At 46.3% G+C, this 12132-nt stretch overlaps 1 pseudogene; it reads right to left on the reverse strand.

Moving 5' to 3' along the window:
• Window positions 1-1718: 1718 nt before the first annotated feature.
• On the reverse strand, window positions 1719-11443 carry LOC115066839 (annotated as a pseudogene).
• Window positions 11444-12132: the final 689 nt, after the last annotated feature.

Consider the following 12132-nt stretch of genomic DNA (forward strand, 5'->3'; position numbering starts at 1 on the left):
TAGGGAGGACAGAGGCGCCCCGGCCGGGTGCACCTGCTGTGGCAGCCTGGGGCTGAGGACCTGAACTCCGGCTGGCAGGATCAGAACCCTCCAGGAGGTCAGAAGACTGGGATCCACCCTGGATTTTTCCAAGTATCAGACTGGACTTCGCACACAGAGCTCCTATTTTGTTTTCCGGTGCGAAAATGAGTGAATCTTATTTTGCTTTGCTCCCCTACATTTCAGGACAGAGAACATACAAAATTGAAGGCCACCTTCCAGGGACATACGCCAGGTTCCCACTTTTCCAAACCCGGGGACCAACCTGGGATCTGGCGGTGGGTCCCTAGAGGAAGGCGCAGCGGGCAGGTGCACGCGCTCCGCTCAGTCTCGCCACAGCTCCTAGCTCCCAGCTCTACCAGCCTTCATCCACATCCAAGGCAGAGGCACAGCACCACCGCGCCCACCCTCTGATGTGGTCAGTTTCTTGAGATTTCAACCTCTGGGCATGGAACCCACACCAGACTGCCTTTCATAACGAGATGCCATTGGAAACCTGCAGAGAGAGGTTTGAATTATGCTTCATCAACGAGGCGAGGTAAAGCACTGGAGTTTTGGTCCCTTAGCGGTTGAGGTCTGCAGTGCGGGGCACAATAAGGAAGCACCTTTCCTCCAGCGTTCTGTAGCCAGCCCTTGCTAGCTGCTCACCTTCAAGAAGTCCCTTTTGAAAGAGTCCATGTGTTAGCTGTGGTAGAAATGACCCTCAGCTGGACTTCGGGAACTTGGACACTGAGTTGTTTCAGAATGTGTCCTTCAAGTGCCTAACAAGAAGCCTGGGGGAAATCTGTAGAAATGGCCTGACACTTGTGTTGGTGTTCTGCTCTCTCCACACACCCTGGTGTAAGTGAGCCTGGCCTCAATCCTAAGGATGAAGACAGTTGGGTAGGACCCCAAGAGAGCCAGGATAGGACTTATAGCCCCTCTCACCTCATACACTTATTTCCTGGCCTTTCATCTTCTGTAAGTCTAAGACTGCCACAGGAACACTGGAGAAAAAGTAGGGTGCTTTTTTCCTCTCCTTGTTTGGACCAAACTGTAATAAACAAGTTTCCTTTGCTAGGTTTTGGTATCCCCCATCTCTTTTTTTTAGAATGCAGTGAGAGTCCAGTTAGAGCTACAGACCTGAGTTCCTCTGTTAACACTGGGAGAAATTTAGTGCTGGCATGAGTGGAACCCCAAATTAAAGTTCCCAGGGTTGCCCAATTTGCTTGCTGGTTCTGAGAGAAACTGCAGAGATCATCTCAGCCCAAAAGTGAGTGGTTTCTTTTTTTAAAATTAAGAATGCTTTAATTTATACAAATGGAAAGTCAGTGGGGCTGGAGAGATGACTCAACGGTTAAGACCACTGGCTGCTCTTGCAGAGGACCCAGGTTTGATCCCCCAGGACCCACATGGCAGCTAGCAATCATTCCTAACTCCAGTTCCAGGGGAATCTGATGCTATCTTCTGACCTCCAAGGGTACAACACCAGTTCACTTACATACATCCAGGCAATATACTCATACACACCATATAAAAGTAATAAATATTTGTTTAAAAACCTGAAAAAAACATATGGACAGTCCCAAGCCAGTCCCCTTGTCCTCACCTTCCTGCTCGGCATGGCCTATTGAGTCCTGGAGCTCAGCTCTGCCCTACCTCTTCTCTTTCTCATCATCATAGTCTTTGATGAGCTAGTCCTAGATTTCCTGGGTAACCAAGGCCCTCTGCCTTCGAAGCTGAGCCTCAGGCAGGATGTAGGGTGGCAGTGGGTCCAGGAAGGGCAGATGCTCCATGTTCACCTGATAGTCATAGCATAGCTGCTGTGTGATACATGTCTACATGCTTTGCCTTCTGCTAACTGTCCCATGGCAGCTCTGGGCCCAGCCCTCCCCTGAACAGTAGTGGGGGGAGGGCAGGCATCCTAACCTCAGCTAGCAGCATCTGGGAGAGATGTAAGGACTGAGCCCCAAAGGCTGTGGCACTGGGGCCTAAGGGGCCAATGGCACAGCCCTTCCGGGGCCAGTTTTCCTATGTGTGTTGTACGCAGAGCTGATTGTGGAGGGGAACTGGGTCTACAGCCTCAGAATGAAGGTCTCCATCAGCCAGTGGATACTGGCCTTTTTCAGGGCCTTGGTGTCAATGGCAACAGGTGGTTGCAGAAGCCCACTTTGTTCAGCATGTGGTCTTGCATGGGCTGCACCACATCCATGCCATTCCTCTAAGAAGCCTGTGTCTCAGGCAAGGAAGGCTCCTCTCCCCAGGGCCAGACTGGTCATGAGCTTAATAGCCAAGAGGATGCAGCCCCCTGCAGCAAGTCTCACCTTGCAGTAGCCATGGGCTCAGGCCACATGCAGCATCAGGTGGGTTTTTAGGATATACAGACACTCCTCTTTGGCTGTCAGTACCCTTACAGAGTTTGTTTTTGTTTTGTTTTGTTTTGTTTTGGGTCTTTATTTTGAGACAGGGTCTCCCTGTAGCCCCAGATGTCCTGGAGCTCACATAGTAGACCAGGCTGGCCTTAATCTCTCAAGGATTCACCTGACTCTGCCTCCTGAGTGTTGGGATTGAAGGTGTGTGCCACCATGCCCAGCTCATCCTAATGCAGTTGAACAACCTAGACAGAGCCTCAGTTTGAGTAGTTATTGGGGACCTAGTCACGCCTGAGGGGGTTCCTGACTGTGGGGTGGGTAAAGCTGCTCCTCCACCTGAGCTGGGCTAGTACAAACAGCTGTTGTAGAAAACTGTCCACAACCACCTTTTAGACCTCCTCTGTCCCTGCTGTCTCCTGGGCAGCACAGCCCAGCACTGAGGGTGGCAAGTTGAACACCTCTTCTAAGCGCTCTGTAGAATCAGCTTCACCTCAGCCAGGGTCTTACTCTGGGCTCTGCCCATAGGCCTCTCCCTCATAAATGTAGATGACCCCTGGAACAAAGCATAGTCATTTGGCAGAATCCTGACCCAGGCCTCAAGAAATGTGCCAGACCACAGAGCTAGACAAAAGCCCCCTAGACCATACCACAAGTACCTTCTCCCCAGGAAAGATGAATCCGTTTTTCCCCAGAATGACTCTGAACTTGTGGACCTAGAAGGCTTTGAAACAATCTTTATAGAAGGCATCTCCTGCTCCAGTTACCACCACTAGCAGGCCTTTCACAAACTAACATGGAACATCCCTTTTCCCAGAATGGTCAGCCCTGTGCCTTTAATCCTAGCACTTAGGAGGCAGAAGAAGGTGGATCTCTGTAAGATGTAGGCCAGCCTGGTCTACATAACAAGTTCCAGGCCAGTTGGGAGTTGGGGCTACAGGAAGGCCCTGTGTCAAAAATACTAAAAAAAAAAATAAATAAATAAAAAATAAATAAATAAATAAATAAATAAATAAATAAATAAAAGGAAAAAAAAGAGAGAGATCTTTGCTGAGCTCAGTTCTAATGGTCTATCTTCTAGCTCCTGTCCCATACCCCACACCTATTCCTGCCTCTCCCTCTAGCACTCCAGCCCCAAGGAGGTCCTCAAGAGCTACCCTCTTTCTGTAACTGCTTCTATTGACAGGACTCGGGATACCCACCTTGGTCCCTCTCTTGGCTTTGGAGAGAAGCCAGGGCCTGTGGCTTTGATGCAGGCTAGGAAACAAGCCTGGGCCTCCTGCACTTGAACTTGAGAGTAAAGGATACCCTCCACTGTGAGAGTTTTGGGGCCAGATATGACCACAGTGTGGGATACTGGCTTTAGCCAGAGTGCGTTAGATAAGAGCAACTGCCCTCTGGAAAGAGTGGGAAGGAAAGATACAAGACTCCAGCAGAGTTGTGACTATGATCACCCCTCATCTAGTCAAGCACCCTCTTGGGACCAGGAAACCTGAAGGCCACATGTCCTTGAGCAGCCTCCCTCTTTTCGCATCACCATTCCAAGTGCCTTAACACGGCTGAGCCACAGTGACCCACAGTAATCATTGTTCACACTCTATCCAGTCACAAACCACCTCCAAGGCAATGAAGCTGTCCTGGGCAGCACTGAGCAGTGCAAACTCAGCATAATCTACCTAGGGTCTGAGAGAATTCTAGCCCTGCTTCAGGAACTTCAGCCTTTCTAGGGCTGTTCCCTGAGACTAAAGAAAATAAAGATAGGTTCCTGATGTACCCAAGACCAGTGGACAGGACATTGGTATGGAAGATAGCAACAGCTGGATCTACTAGCCAGCAGACAATTACAGAACTTTGAGAACAGACAGGTGGGGTGCGTTGCTCACATCCTCCTCATAAAAATTTCAGAGTAAAGCATTAACAACTCTGAGGGTCACGTCATGTGGAACTGCAGGTCATGATGCTGCAGTACAGCACCTGCGCCTGGGACTCCGAATTGCCAACTAGAGCCTGCTCTGCTGGTCCATGGACAGATGTGTGATGGACCTATAGACCAGGTGCCTTAGTTTCCAACAAGAGGCCTGAGACAAGAAGATATATGGTGCAATGTGGAGGCCTCAGGACCAATGGGAGGATTTGCTAGCTCTGGAGGAATCCAGGCTGGAACTAGAAATGGGGTGATACTATACCAATGTATCCAGCCTTCTTATTTGATAAGTATGGTTAAGAGCACTGGCTGCTCTTGCAGAGGACCAGGATTTGATTCCCAGCACCTATTTGGTAGCTAACAACCTTCCGTAACTCCAGTTTCAAGGGAATCCAATGCTCTGACCTCCATGGATATTGCATGACATGGGTGCACTTACATACATGCAGGCAATACACTCATACATATAAAATAAAAATAATTTTTTAAAAAGAGCACTTGCTGCTCTTAGAGAGGACATGGTTTCAGTTCCCAGCACCCATGTTCCCAGTTACCGCAGTTCACAGCTGCTTGTAACTCCCATTCCAGGGAACTCAACTCCCTCTCCTGGCCTCCACTGCACCTCCACACACATGGTGCACATGCTTACACTCAGGCCCACACACATAAAATAAAATAAATTTTAAAAAGGAAAGGATTGAAGAGATGGCTCAGTGGTTAAGAGCACTGGATGCTCTTGCAAAGGACCCAAATTTGGTTCCCAGGACCCACATGGCAGCTAACAACTGTCTGTAACTCCAGTTCCAGGGGATCCAATACCTTCTTCTGACTTCCATGGGCATTGCACAACACGGGTGCACTTATATACATGCAGGCAGTATACTCATACACACAAAATAAAAATAATAAATAAAATATGTTTTAAAATATTGAAAAATAATAGTAAATTTTCAAAAGAAAAGAAAACAGCTCCCTGTCTATGTGCTGTGGATGAAACCCACCACGGTCCCATGTGACAGGCCTGACACAGGTCTCCAGCCCTACCCTCTTCCTCATAAAGCCTGCAGTGGTGTCTGATCCACAGAATTCTCTGTCCCTCACCTTTATTTACCCTAGCCTTAGCAGGAACCTCTGGGAAGAAGATTCTCTGGCCTGCCCATCTACCCTCTCCCACATTCAGATCTCCTTACTTTGAGTGTCCATTCAAGAGAAGACCTCCTTCCGTCCACCTCTTGGGCTTGTAGCTGGCCAGAACTCCCATGCATGAATGTTATTTTCGTTTTATTTGTATTTATCACTTATCACCCCAGCAACTACCTTCAGCTCTCAGCTTCTGTGAGTTTGGCAGATTTGTTTTTTTATTTGTCAAAAGAGAAGAATATATAAAGTCTGGGTTTGGTTTTAAAGATATTCCAGCTGAGAGAGCTGAGGGTAGCAGTGGGTTAAGGGGACAGGTCAGTCAGTGGTAGAGCACTTGCCTATGATCCCAGGTTGGGGAAAAAACCTTAAGCTAGTAAAAAAGGAGGAGAGTGAATGCTAATAAACTCTCCTTGGATGGATGAGCCCCTGGAGAGATTTTTTGTATGTATTTGAAATTTTCCATCCATCCCTCCTTCTTGGAACCAATCACTGGTTTCCATCCTAGCCCTCTGCCCTGGACAGCATGTTGGGTCCACTTCCTAATCTGGGAGTCAGAACTCTGCCTGTCCAGAGCCAGCTGAGGTTCTGAGAACTTAGGGTGCCTGCCACTCACATTCTCTCCCCAAAGAACTTGGAGACATGTTGCTGCTGTGTCCGGTCCAGCCTCCTGCCTGGAAGCAGTGGAGCAGTGCAGAACTATTACCAAGGGTCAAAGAGATGGGGGTGGTGGACATCCCCAGTGACCTGACAAAATACCCAAATTGGGGGCTAGAGAGATGGCTCAGCAGGTAAGCGCACTGCTCTTACAGAAGACCTGGGTTTGATTCCCAACACCCATATGGTAGTTAACAACCATTCGCAACTCCAGTTCCAGGGGATTGATGCCCTCTTTTGACCTCTTTGGGCATTGCACAACACAGGTGCACTTACATACATGCAGGCAAAATACTCATACACATAATAATAATAAATAAAAATTTAAAAAACAAAATACTTGAATTGGCAGGCGTGGTAGCACACGCCTTGAATCTCAGCACTCAGAAGGCAGAGGTAGGTAGGTCTCTGAGTTTTAGGCCAATCTGGAAAAAGACTCTCCAGATCCCAGAAGAATTTGGGCCTTTCCTTAGGCATGCCAGTACACTTGTCCTTTGCCTGAGGTCAGAAATACCAGAAATATATAAAGCCAAAGATGTCCCTGGTTCCACCATCACCAGGGGCTAGGGATACCAGAAAAGGGATCTGTTTTTTTTTTTTCCTTATCTCTTTTCCCTAAAGGACTACCCCTTGCTTGGAAACCATACTGAGCATGTGACTGGAACCTCTAGGGACCTGGACACCCAGAATGGGAACTAGACTGACCAGCTCATCTCTTCTTCCCTTCCTCCACCCACCCTCCACAGGCAGTGAGACTCAATGGTATCTCACTCCCTGGGGCCCCTCCTGCTGTGCAGGAGCTCTGCCTTCATTCTTTCTCCTAAACTCCCTATAATAAAATGCTTTCTAAAATTCACACATGTGGTCTGTGAATTTCATTCTTCACCGAAAACCTCTGGCTTGAGGTAGCTTTGGTGGCCATTGAGTTTCTGGGACACTAATCTCTCAACCTAAGCACAATGTACTATATTAGCAACTTAACCTAAGTTACTCCATCTTGTTCAGAATAGCTACTTTAACAGTAACCTCTTTTCACTCATGGGAAATATTTAAAAAGAAAAAACAGCCTTGAGTTCTAAGAAACAGCTCAATCACAAAGCAATGGAATGTGCTAATCTCAGACATTCTACATCTGGCTAACTGCTTGTTTCTGCTTCTGTAACTCGCTTGCTATTTTAGGTCACCTTGACACAAAGTATAAGACCACCCTGTTATTGTATGACCATGCAGTAACTGCTGATTTCAGCTTTCTTACTACGCTTGTTATGGTGAGGAAGTTGACTAATTTTAAAATTACAAAGTTGATTGCCAAGTTATATGATTGTATCACTTGTCTGTATATTGATTGGTTGTTGATTAATAGATTCAAAGTTCTGCTATGCTGTACAAACCTGATTGGCTCACAAGTGTCCTGTTTGAATAATATTTCTGCAATCTTATAAAAACTCTGACCCAACAATCATCAGGGCTGCTTCTACTCCCAAGATAGACAGCCCAGCTGGTTGAAAAATAAAATTTACCTTGCTACTTTTCTTAAAGCGCTGCTGGTGATTTTTTTGCAAATTCTGACCTATAACAACAGATGAAATCACGAAATTTGCAGGTAAATGGATGGAACTAGAAACTGTTACACTAAGTGACTGTATCACTTGTCTGTATAATTATTGGTTGTTGATTAATAGATTCAAAGTTCTGCTATGTCGTTCACAAGTGTCCTGTTTGAATAATATTTCTGTAATCCTATAAAAACTCTGGCCCGACAATGATCAGGGCTGCTTCTACTCCCGAGATAGCCCAGCTGGTCAAAAAATAAAATTTACCCTGCTACTTTTCTTAAAATGGTGCTGATGCTATAACACACAACAGAGCCAAGAAAGTCTCCATCACTTTCAAAGATATGCTGATAGTCCCGTATTAGTCATATCTATGGGGGTAAATTCAATAAGTTACCTAACTCACAGGAGTAAGGATGGAGGTGACCATATGGCCAACCTTGAGTCCCTGGGCCTTTGAGCTAGTGGTTTCATCCCTGTCAGAGCCCAGGCTGGATCCTTCAAATTCAGGGGCTTCCTCACATGACTCAACCTAAAGGAACTCCCAAAACCTAAGAGTCCCTCATCTGGGAATTGTATACCTTTGAAGAAGGAAAACAGGTTTGGGGCAATGAATGGGCACATCTTAGAGAAGATGGGTGAGTCCAGGCCTGTCTGCTCCCCCGAGTGGAGCTAGCACAGCTCCAGTGGTACCATCATGAACCAGGGAACTGGCTCCAAGTGCAGCTTGTAAAACAGACTAAGCTTTCTTATTCAATTTAATTTGGGGGGGGTCTTTTTAAGACAGGCTCTCTCTGTAACCCCAGCTGTCCTGAACTCACTATGTAGATCAGGCTGGTCTTGAACTCACAGAGCTCCGCCTGCCTCTGCCTCCCGAGTGCTGGGATTAAAGGCGTGTACCACCACGCCCGGCTTCAATTTAATTTTTATTAGTACATGTTAGTTATACAAAATAATAGGTTTCATCCTGTAAAGAAAAGTTCCCAGAAAGAACTTGCATCTGGAAACAGAATTTTCTGCAAGGCTGATCAACTGATTAGAACTTTAGTGATTGTGGAGAGTTTGGATATTGCAGGTTCAAAGTCTAATTACCATTTATCTTGGGCCATCTTTAGCTCCTAAATAGTCATTCCTTACCCACCTCTGTTTCTGACTTTATCCCAGCACTTGGGAGGCAGAGGCAGGCAAATCTCTGTGAGTTCAAGGCCAGCGTGGTCTACATAGTGAGTTCTAGGCCATCTGGGGCTACAGGGAAACCCTGTCTCAAAAAGACCAAAAAGAAAAAAAAAATCCTATGACTAGCAGACAAAAATGTTTTGGAATGTATTATAAACTTAGCAGACCACCAACTTCCACCAACCAAAAGACTGTCTTCAGAAAGCATCTGAGGCCTGTAGCTGAGATTCCTCCTTTGCTATAATTGCCTACTTAATGTTTCCACCAATGTATTTGAAAAGTGTCTTGATTTATGACTTTCTTTGTTCTGTTACTGTGAAAACTTCATAAAACATCACATAAGAACATGGAATTTGGGGTAACCTGAATCTGTGTTCCTGGGCCATGGTCACTCACATTTGGCTTCAGAATAAACTATCTCTTATCCCCTTTAAGGTGAGAATTGTACTTTTGTGTGGACAATCCTCACATTTTCATACATGCATAGAATGTACATCGAAACCCTCTGGACCAAAGCTGAACCCAGTCCAGGTGAGTAGAGCCCACATCCCCACCAGCCCTTCATGGCCTGTTTGATCTCTAGAGTAGAGAAGAGGGTAGGAGCCAGGAGACAAGCACTCTATCTTAACAATATTCTTGCCTGGTCTAAATAGCCTTGACAACATGGTGTTCAGAGTCCTGAAGCCTTGAAGGCCCCTGAGATAGAGATTTGAGATGGAGAAACCAGTTCAGCGGCCTCACTGCATGCCTCTAATCCCAGCACTCAGGAGGCAGAGGCAGGCAAATCTCTGTGAATTCAAAGGTCAGTTGGAGCTACAGGGAGATCCTACCTAAAAAAGACCACACACTCTAGGATGTATTTCTCCCTTTAAAGACCAGACATAAGCTAAGTGTGTTGTCACACACTTAGTCCCAGTCATTGGAAGGTGCAGGCAAGAGGATCAGAAGTTCAAGGCCAGCCTGAACTACATAGTAAATCTTAGACTAGCCTGGGTTTATCTCAAAGTAAAATGAAATAAGATACTAAGAAATAAAATTGGGATGGCAAGATGGCTCAGTGGGTAAAAAAAGTACTTGCCATGCAAGCCTTGGAGCTGGAGTTCTATCCCAAGAACCCACATAAAAAGCTGGATGCAATTGTTGCATGTATCTAATCCCAGTACTCCTATAGGAGATGAGTGGTGGAGACAGAATTACTGGGAAGCTCTTGAGCCAGCTAGCCTGGTGTACACTGCACTGCACAGCAGAAATAACAAGGGACACTGCTTGAAAAACAGTAGAGGGATAAAACAAATCCTGGAAGTTGACCTCTGACCTTCACACTCTCTCTGAGGCACACATGCACCCACACTCATGCACACATATTATACACACATGGGTAGGATAAGATAAAATAGAGCAAGCATAGCTGGTCGTGGTGGCTCATGCCTGTAATCCCAGTACTAGGGATGCCGAGGCAGGAAGATTATGAATTTGAGGCCCACTGGAGCTACAGTAGGAGTTCCAGGCCAGCCTGAACCATGCAGTGAGACCTTGTCTCAAAGAACAGAAAAAGTCTTTAAAAGAAAATCAGGGTTGGAATTTTGGCTGATGTCCTCTGGGTGTGAGCAGCCAGTCTTGCCAGTACATTCTTAGATACAGGGACTGCACTTGTGTAACTGTACTGCATCTGGCTTTCTGTCCCTGCCACTGAACAGTGACTAAGCACATTTGGGGGATGGTGGCCAGTGGAAGAAAATGCTATTATTTGTGAGCTACTTTAGTATGGAGCCCAACCTGGCACAGTATCTGTCAGTCTGACAGCACCAGACTGGAGGTGTGTCCAGTTCCCAGGTCCTGTGTCTGGGTGTGTTTAACAGAACCAGCACTGCAGCTCTGGATGTCGTGAGGCCTCACCCTGTTCCTTGAAGAGATCACCTGCTCCTCGCCATAGTGAACATCTGTGTTGGATCAAGAGGCCCCTCCCCTAAACAGAATGCTATTTTTTTCATGCCCTTCCTCAACAGCTTGCCAAAATGGCCTTGGGAGCCACAGCTTTTCTTTTCCTCTCCATTTAGCTTTAATTATTTTTTTATTTAAAAAAATATATATATAGCCTGGTGGTGCAGGCCTTTAATCCCAGCACTCAGGAGGCAGAGGCAGGTGGATCCCTGTGAATTCAAGGCCAGCCTGGTCTACATAGTGAGTTCCAGGACAGCTGGGGCTACAGGGAGACCCTGTCTCAAAAAGACCAAAAAAAAATTTAAATTATATATATATTTGTGCTGGGGAAGGGAATAGAAAAGAAAGCAGCCCCTATAACTGGACCCTATTCAGTGGCAGCTTCTTGTTCCGTAGGGTTAAGGAAGACTGAGGAAATAAAAGTTGTTTGGAAAAATCCAGGTGTAGTAGCTTTGTATGCTGTGATGGGGAGGAGAGATGAAGTGACTGTGAAGGCCCCTCACACCCTCACACCCTGAGGCAAGATGCCTCAGACTAGGTCCTAGAACCCTGGGGTAGAGAAAGTGCCACTTTCATCCCTGCTTTGGGGGATTGTTCACTGCCATGTAGTGATAGAAAACCATAAACAAGAAAAATGACATGCCCACCATGTTGGTGGAGATGTCCATGATTATCCTGCAGACAAGGGGAGGGACAGAGCCTTGGGCCTGGACACCCTTTGCCCCTCCCTAAGTCCGTCCTCGCCCCCATCCCTCCAAGCACTGCTGACCTGCCAGATGGAGCCTGCGTGCCTCTCCTAATTTAAAACATCTTTGAGACAAGGTCTTATTATGGAGCTGGCTGGCCTGGAACTTCCTATGTAGTCCAAGCTGTTGGTCTAAAACTCACAATTTTCCTTATGGCATTAAAATTTTTTTAATTTATTATTATTTGTGTGTGTGTGTGTATGCGTGTGTGTGTGTGCATTGCCTGCATGTAAGTGTACCCATGTCATGCAGTGCCCATGGAGGATAGAAGAGAGAGTCAAATTCCCTGGAACAGGAGTTACTAATGATTGTTAGCCACCATGTGGGTGCTGGGAATCAAACATGGATCCTCTGCAAGAGCAGTCAGTACTCTTAACCCCTGAGCACCCCGTTAAGGCACTTTTAAAACATACTTAGTTTGGGATAACTACCCACTCCTCTCTAAGATCTGCCTGTTTTGTTTTGTGTTTTTTTTTCCTTAAAATTTATTTATTATGTGTGTGTGTGTGTGTAGGTCAGCTTGCAGGGGTCAGGTCTGTCTTTCTAACACTCTTCACTATTCCTTCTACCTTATCAGTTATAGGGATTAAACTCAGGTTGTCAGACTTGGT

This window comes from Nannospalax galili, unplaced genomic scaffold (genome assembly GCF_000622305.1).
Source record: "Nannospalax galili isolate Female #2095 unplaced genomic scaffold, S.galili_v1.0 scaffold744, whole genome shotgun sequence".
Lineage (NCBI taxonomy): Eukaryota > Metazoa > Chordata > Mammalia > Rodentia > Spalacidae > Nannospalax > Nannospalax galili.